The following is an 8,841-nucleotide window of genomic DNA, read 5'->3' as shown; positions in this document are numbered from 1 at the left end:
TGTAATTAAGCAGAAGTTTTGGCTTGAGCCTGGGAGAGGCTGTTGTTATAATGCCTCTCTAAAGCCAGGCTTGAGGGAACGGTTCTGCTCTCCATCCGTGGAGCTGAGAGGAGAGCTTAGTGAGGAGAGATGGATTTTCCTGGTACTTCCCTTGTGTAAGCTCATTCTGTCTGTGTGGAAATCCAGTGCCTTTCTTCTACACAGCAACAAAGCCTTTGGGTATTTTCACAGTAAGAGAAAATTCTAACATCGTGATCTGGGAACCAGAGAAATGCAACCTATCTTAACCCTTTCAGTTACCAGGTTACAGTGCCTGAAAACCCTTTGCCAACTCTCTTCACCTTAACTTGTTGAGGAAGAGGGTTGTTCTTGTGGGTTTTGTTTCTTTTTTTCTTTTCCCAAAGGGATGATTTTTTCATGCTATGCTCAACATCCTCAAGCTGATGTAACAAGGCCCCAGACTGTCTGCATGGCCCGGCCACTTCTGTTTACATGTACAAAACCTGCAACAAATTTGGATTCCAGATTAGCCTGTCCCTATTCCCCCCATGCCTCCAAGCTGCAGAAAGGTGGCTGCAAACTGCAACCGTTTGCTCCTAGCAGCACTGGCATTGTCAATGCACAGACCTTCCCCATCGAAACAAAACCACAACCGTTTGAACTGGTCCCATTTTTATGTTATTTTTTTTGTTTCTTTTGAAGCAGGTAGTATCTGTCTTATCATTTGTATTAGCAGACCCTGGTATAAGTCCCCCAGTGCCTCTGCCTTGCGGAGGTGAGGCCCTTAGCCTCAGCTGCAATGCAATCCAGCACAGCTGGGCCTGCTGGGCAGCACTTGGGGTCAGGGCAGCCACAGCTGCACTGAGTTTGGTGCTCTCTGGGGCAGCTGTGGGGTGCTTGTGCTGCTAGCACATGAAATACATTGGGAGAACAGGTCCCTTTGGCACCATTTCCTTGCTGGTTGAAGTGGTGAGTGACAAACTGGAGCCTTGATATTCTATTTACTGTGTTCTGGTTATCTATATCTTCCTTTATTTTTGTTTTTTATGGGGGAGAAGGGAGGTAAAATCCCCAGGAAAGTGAAATCCAAGAGTAATCAAGCCTTAAACACTTCACGCTTTGTATGTTTAAAATGACTGCTACGTTGCTTTAGAACAAACTTATGTGCATAGAAATAAACTGCTGATGTTTTAGAGTGGGGTTGATAGGCTTTTTAAGGTTTAATATTAGCTGGAACTCAAATAGATCCCTTCAGCATTTCCTTTTGTATTTCTCATTTCTATTTTTCACCAAGTCTTGCCCATCTCTGCTTTCCTGAGGCTCTTTTTTGTTTATCCTACACGATTTCCTTCCTTCCTTCAAGTCCAGACCCCTTTGCTCCCCTGGGGCTTCCTATGATAGCTAGGCACTAATCATGTACTTCTGCCCCAGAAGCGCAGATAGAGGCTTCCTCCCCCTGCTTCCAGTCAAAGGAGGATGTAAGGCATAATGGTAATCTTAAACAACACTGCTATTCATTGTTTGGGAGATCTGGGAAATATCCTTGAATTCAGCTTGCTAAATTAGCTGCTTCTTGAGTAACCCACAGCTGCTGCGTATCTGTCCCATTACATTTTACAAAAATGCAGCAGTTCTCATTACATACAATATTCTCTCGACATATGGACCTTCCATTAGTTTATGTCTCTGTGTCGCTCCGTTGCCATGAATGTATACACAGAAACATTTTCTTTTGTACTTAAGGAAAAAAAAAAAAATAAAATCAAACCCAACAATTCTTGAGAACAGATTAAAGACAGGCACTCGCAATTATTCAGATGGAGGAAAGATGTTGCAGTGCCTTAGAATACAGCCTCTGTCGGGAGCCAATACTTAGATTAAAATGTTGCTTCTGGCAGTAAAAGTGCAACTACTCGCAGTTTCCAGGCTTCGTCCTGCACATGGATATATCTCCCTTGAAGTTGGCAGGCGTCTTCTTGTGCATGCAGATCCTGGAAGGCAGATGGACCAGCAGCGTAAGGTGATGCACAACCATCTATCTGAGGTGCCTGAGGAGGCAGCAGTGTGATTTTTGGATTTGGTCTGGTGTCTTTTCTCTTTCCTAGTGGTTCACAGAGGAACTTGGTTTGGAGAAAAATGGATTTCTGGCATTAGTGGATTTACACTCCTTACCCTTTAACAACTTCTCCAGCATAAGAACTTGAACAAACCATGGGGATAAAGGCTTTTCTCTCTGCTCCCTCTTGTGCCCTTTCCTCAGCTTTGTTTCTCCAAGTGAAGCTATGTCCTTGAGGAAAACCCAGACCTCCATCTGTGCTCTGATCCCCTTCAAACTGCTGCTTCCAGGGCAGTGTAAGCCACGATGCATCCATTACTTTAAACAAAATTGCAATGCTGGGACAATCAAAATAAAGTTTTCCTTAGCTCCCTGGAGCACTGTTGGACATCTTCCCCTGCCTAAGGCTTATTTCATTTCCTTCCAGCATCTGGCCAGGGGCGAGCAATGGCTGTGCTCTACCAATGGTACAAAAGTGCTCCGTGGCTGCGGGCTGATTGCTGCCACATCTCACAGACCAGAGGAGGGCAGCCCACAGCCTCTGAAGAGCACCTGAGCACCTGCTCTGCAGCGAGGCCGGCAGATATGCTTGTAGTGGTCTTGACTCTGTGATCGTGATCGGTAGGCCAGAACCATGTGGCTCAACACTGTTCTTCCACCTACCACAAGCTCTCTGTTTTCCATCGCTCCTTCTGTCTGCCTTATTTTTCTTTTCCTGAATTGCATTGATCATACTCTGTTGTCTCTTGCCGTGAGCTGCAGACTTGCTGCTTTAAGTTTGAGGCTCTAGATTTGTCTCATTCTCCAGGATGTTGCTGGGTTTGATCTTGCCTGCTTCAGGAATGTGATTTCACGGCTCCCAAGTAACATTCCAAATGAAAAATGAATAATGAACTCTGCTCTGATGCTCCTCTTTCATCCCTTTAGGACTGAACTACAAACATGCTTTCTCAAACCTTGGAAAAGGTATCCACCTGTCTGCAGATTTGGCCTGCGTTACTCCTGCATCTGAGCCTCCTGCAAGGTAAGCTCATGGCCAACATGTGCTCAGGGCCCTGTGCTGCTGGAGGGGAGGGTGACCTCACAGGAGCTGCAGAGCAGCTGGGAGCCTGTATCTGTGTAGTGATATGCATTGGGGAACTGCTTGTGCTGGGGGGCTGCTTTCTACTGATTCATGTGGGACAGGGTGCAGGATGTCCCCAAGAACTGCCCAGCTGTGTGCAAACCAGTCAGATGGGAGAGGCTGAGGGTGCTGCTGTGACCTCTGGTAGTCCCAGAGGTGCTTAATCCTTGTGATAAGGGGATATCTCCTTCCCTTAATATGAGAGATCCTTCTCACAGAACAGAGGGTTTGGGTTTCCGTTCAGTGGCCTCTAAATTCTTTGTCCAGAGCCCAGAAGCGTCTCTTCCTGGAGTCACTTAGGCCCATTCCTTTAGAAGTCATCCATGATTGTGTTAGTATTTGTGCATAAATGAATATTAATGGTGAATGTGGTCTGACTACTGGGCCCATTTCCTCCCGCAGCTGTTTTTGTGTGAGACCCGATCCCCAAACATCTTGCGCACACATCTTGCAGCCTGGCTCTGCAGGCGAGCTCAATGGGGAGCGCGTTGCCTTGCTGGTGAGGCCTGTTGTGGTTTCGGCACGGACGGAGCACATAGCTGCCGAGTGCTGTCAGGGTCTCAGCAGCCCCACATTTGCCTTACAGCAGACATTTAGGTACCCAGAGAACTTGTGGTTCAATTGAAAAATAGCTCATCTGCCCAAGGCCTCTCAACATGAGTGAGGCTGCAGCTAAACTGAAGTTTGGGGGGGGCTGGATGTTGGGTTTTGCCGCTTCAGCTGGCAGTGAAGGCCCACCTGCAGCTCAGGGGGAAATTACAGCTTCAGCTCTCAAACTGAGCACCAAATCAACTATTGAAAGCACCTGTGTGATGGCACTTCTATTCGGGCTCTGTGCGTGTCTGCATTTCTCCTTTTGTGGATTTGTCCCAGAGAGATTCTTGAGACTGACCGTGGGACTGCTGTAGGAAGATGGTCTTTGGGACAGCAGGTTCTGAGACACAAACCCACATTCCCAACAAACTGTTCTTAATCATTAAGTGAGCATCACCTTACAGATTGTGGATAATAGATTTATTTAAGTAGGGAAATCACGGTGCGACTCACGTGTCCAAACAAACTACCACTCCTCTTTTTTGATGTGCGATCCTCACGACCTGCAAGCAGCCTGCAGTGGATGTGTGCTCTCAGAAACCCTGAAGCAAAAAGCTCTGGCCTTCAGAATGCTGTTTGCACAGTGCTTTTCATGGGGGAAGCCTAACGCAGGATGCGCTGCAGGCAGCAGAAAGGTTCCCACTGTCTGAAATTAATCCCAAATCATTTGCCTGGATCTTGGTTTGAATCACACAATCCAATTACAACTTAATCCCATCAATATGAAATAAATGTTCCCACCTTTGGTAATTTTCTCCGTGCGGAAAGCTGCTCTGCAGCACACAGCCTCACGCCTGTCAGTGTGTATGTTGTGTTCCTGCTGCACAACGGGAAGGGGGGCAGAGGAGGATGGCTGGTGAAACACACAGCTTGAAAATCCTTCTTTTGGCCCAACGTGGGAACGCTCTACAGAGATACTGTCATGGATCCAAGCAGGCTGGGGTTAAACGGTTTCCTCAGCTTTTCTCCCTAAATCAATTTGAATATTCTTGGCAAGCTCTGTTACTATGCATGGTGGGCAGCTGTGATTCAAGCTGGGATTTTTTTTTCCCCTTTCTACTGTCCCAGTCTTCCTGTCTTGTGCAGATGTGATCCTTTCTCTCTGTCTGCCCAACAGCTAATTATTTTACCAGACCAGCCAATAGTCTGAAGAAAACAGACCACGCATATTCTTGAAAGCAACAACTGTGTTACAATGTTGGGGGGATGGGGAAGAAAAAAAAAAAAAGTCACTTCCTTCTGACCCACTCCTTAAGCAAACCTCCATAAATAGCATGCACGCTGACTAATAAGGGACCCATCCATCTCCTAAGTTAGTTACCCACCTTTCACAACAGAAATGTACCCTGTGTATTTGGGGAAAGTTGGAGAAAGCCAGATTGAGTGTACAAGTCATCTTGCCAAGATCACCAGCGACCCAGAAATGTACGTGCCCATGTTGGTGTGAGAATGTGGATGGCACGTCAACTGCTCCCCAGAAACTGCCAGGGGTCACTGTGCTCACTGAAATTTCATTCCCAGTCTCTTACAGGCAATTATGCCCTTCTTTAAAATATTGGAATAAATAATTACTACAATTAAAATAATTAGCCACTGAGTTTGGACAGTACTTCTGCAAAGCTGACTGCTCTGTAATAGTCTGTCCCATCCCAGGTGTGAGCTGTTGAGCTATCAGGTGCACCACAATCACAGCGTTGTGTTTTGTGGCCCACAGCCTGCTTTGAGAATGCCTACTGGTTTTGCTGGCACAAGAGGAGGAATAGTTCATTCCCAAACAACAGCCATCGCTTGCTGCTGCAACACAGAGGAGAGGTGTGCTGCCTTGCTGACCTTAGCCCCAGGATGAAACCTGTCTGCACCCTACAACAGCAAAGAACAGCAGGTTAGTGGGGCTCACTCTGCTCTCAAGAGGCTGGTCTGTTCCTTGTGCCTGGGGATGTTGGTTTAAGCTGTGAGTGGTTGTCGATTTCACAAGTAAAGCAATAGTGTACGCATCCTGAGAGGAAGGAATGAAGGCTCTGAAAGAAAGCATGCACTTCAGCGTGAGGTGGAAGCTGGTCACTACTGTTTGGAAAGTGAAATTAGAGTCTAAGGTGCTAAATGCTGCTGCATTCAGGTTGAGGTCTTTACAGAGATCCTCTGTACCTCTGGTACAAAAGCTGCAGGACCTGAAACAATGCAGAAAATTCCACTGCTTTTTTGACAGGCAGCTTTTTTCCTTGGTAACAACTGCAAGCCCCAGTGCAGTAAAAACCGAAGCCTTCTCCCACCACGTTCCATCCACACCAAAGGATCCAGTACTCTAGACATACTCTGTTTAAAATTCTGCACGAGCAAATCCTCAGTTGTAAATGATCATCCTTATTGCACTGAAGGTAAGCAATGTTCAGCATCAGCTGCTTTCATGGATAAGCTGGGACAGTGAATCAGTGAATCCTCCTTACTGCAGAGTTGCAACTCCAAAGCTAAGTTGTTTTTGAGTATGCAGTCCACTCCTAGAAGAAAGTTCCTTGCCTCTACAACCTCCTGCAGCATTAACAGAATCAGTACGCAGAGCACTACATCCCCACCACACTGCCTCATTCACTTCTCAAGAAACATGAGCAGCGGAGCAGGAACCAAAAAAAACCCAAATATTCCTCACTTCTTTGCTATCTTTTAAAAAGTGGTAACAATTTAATTAGTTTTTCATCCTCCAGGGCTGTAAGTTCTTGTATAATTAGATAATGGGTAATGATCATACAACATTTTGTTCTCATATGGTACACGGGTTCCATCACTGAGAATGTTTCATAGGTTATTCCAGTTACAGCTCCAGGCTATCACCCAGCAATGCTATAGGAAGCCCCAGCCCCTCCCTCCCCTTTTACAAGACTTTCTTACAGAGAACTATTTACCAGCATTACAGGTGCTTGCATAAATCCCCTCAGCTTTTACAAGACTTGCCACAGGGTAGTTTGAAGTAGCACTGACATACACTGCAATGGGAAAAGACAAAAATGGAATATTCCAAGGAAGCTGAGTGGCTGGGCATTTCCCAAAATATTGCTTCTCATGTCTTTAATGCCACCCTTGTACTTCATGCTTTGGCAGGAAAGCAATATCAAGTTTACACTGGGTGATTCAGAATGGGAATTTATTGGACAACAGTAAAGTTTAGATTTGGAACAGCCCCCAAAAGGGCTGCTCTGCTCAGAAAAATGCCTGATGCAAGTCAGGACTTACAGGATGTACTTGTGTTGAGGTCAGCAACTGTCAATTAATTAATTCATTAAAATACTTGGAGAGATTTAAAATGGGCACACAGTGAAAACATGCATGCAAGAGGATCCTGAAACCACTTAAGCTTTAGGGCAAACAAAAAGCAGATGGGAGATGGGTGTGGTGATGAAAAGGTGTAGGCAAGAGGCCCGTATCTGTCATTATTCCTGCAGCTACAATTTAATTACTGTTCCTCAGCTTCGTGGAAAGATTTTTTTAAGTTACAGGAAGGAGCACAAGTTGTGCAGTTGGAAGATGCCCCTCAGCATCATCCTAAATCTGTTAGAGATGCATAATATGCTTTATTTGTCACCTAGAATAGAAAATGTTTCCCTCAACTTTAAAATGAAGGAACTGCTTTCAAAACAACCTTAAAATGCAGAAGCAAAGTCCTACACTTCATCTCCTCCCTGAGCTTCTCCTTGCACCAGCAACACCAAAGCAGAACCCTGCACGTGGCACAAGGAAGGCAAGGAGCCCTGCTCCAGCTGTTGGGGATATGCAGATGTGCACTGCAACCTTGGTTTGTACACTTAGCTGGGACAACAGGATGCAACAACGCGTTGCAGAAAGGTAAGCTGCCTGCCTGAGGGATGTTATTTAAAGCTTATCTTAATACTGTGATGCAGCAGAGGTAAGAGGCTACAGTAGCACCTACTCAAAAAAGTAGCTTTTCCCTCGAGTTCTATGATGGCAAAGTGACAGTGACTTATCTCAACAGGACAGCATACAAATTTATTGAAAAACAAACCAAAACAACTATTTCTGCCTGTGGCAGAAATAAAGCAAGTTTTCAGTTCAGATTTGAATACTTGCTGAAAAGCTTAACTATTTTTTCTTAACAATTCTCCTGGTTGCTAAGAACAAAGGAAGAGAGATATTTGGATTAAAATAAAACCAACCTGCGTTTTTCAACATAATGAAACAGCAAATGAGGCTCGTTTGTGGCAAATGCATGAAGTATCTGTAGGAAGGAAGTCAACACTGAAAAAGTTGACAAGCAAACACTGGCTGAGCAAAAGCCACGTCAGGCAAACCAAGCCAGGGCAGGGAGAGTGGGGAGCACGTATTATCATCACTGCACAGAGGCAAAGCCTGCCTTCCCCCCACCTACAAATACAGTGATGAAATTAAGATTATAGGGGGAATCTTTTTACCCCATCTATTGAAATCCAATCTACAACCCGTATCTAAGATGGCACATAGTTGGCCTAGTCCTTCAGACAGATTCATCCAGAGCCAAACTACACTTTGGATTACTGTAAGAAAACCAAAGTCGTTGTCTGCTGGAGACATAATGCCTGGGAATATCCATACAGATCAGCACATGTAATATGCTAAGATGAAGAAGCTGAATGAGCTTGCTACAAAGCCAGATAAATGAGTTTTTTCCACAACAGAATGCTATTATGTGGCTACCACGCATGGCCAGGTCACTGAAATCAATCAAGCACAGAGCTTGAACTAGGTAAGATTCCTCTCCAAGGCTATATATTAAGTTTATATATGTATATATATATATATACACACATACATACACACACACACATATATATATATACATGTATATATTAATTTAAACAAACTAGGGTGGAAGGAAGGAAATCTTGGCTAGAGAATGGAGATGAGGTGCCTTTTTCACTCTGTGACAGCAATCAATAGGGAACGTGCTATTCTGCCACATCAGATTTCCTCAGCAGAAGCAGCTTGTGATAGTTTCATGATGAAAGTTATGTTAGAAAAAAAACCTGACAAAACTGATTTCCCAAAGGAAACAAAGCAAACGTCATCTACTTTGAAAAAAATC

General features: G+C 44.8%; 1 long non-coding RNA gene across 1 annotated transcript; it reads left to right on the top strand.

Moving 5' to 3' along the window:
* Positions 1 to 875: 875 nt before the first annotated feature.
* Positions 876 to 5,479, top strand: LOC125689075 (uncharacterized). The gene is made up of 3 exons (XR_007375016.1): positions 876 to 969; positions 2,984 to 3,080; positions 3,582 to 5,479. It is a non-coding gene; the product is annotated as an uncharacterized LOC125689075 (long non-coding RNA).
* Positions 5,480 to 8,841: the final 3,362 nt, after the last annotated feature.

The sequence above is a fragment of the Lagopus muta genome, chromosome 2 (assembly GCF_023343835.1).
Source record: "Lagopus muta isolate bLagMut1 chromosome 2, bLagMut1 primary, whole genome shotgun sequence".
NCBI classification, from domain to species: domain Eukaryota; kingdom Metazoa; phylum Chordata; class Aves; order Galliformes; family Phasianidae; genus Lagopus; species Lagopus muta.
Note: the sequence above shows the minus strand (reverse complement) of the source record. Positions and strands in the feature narration are given on the sequence as shown.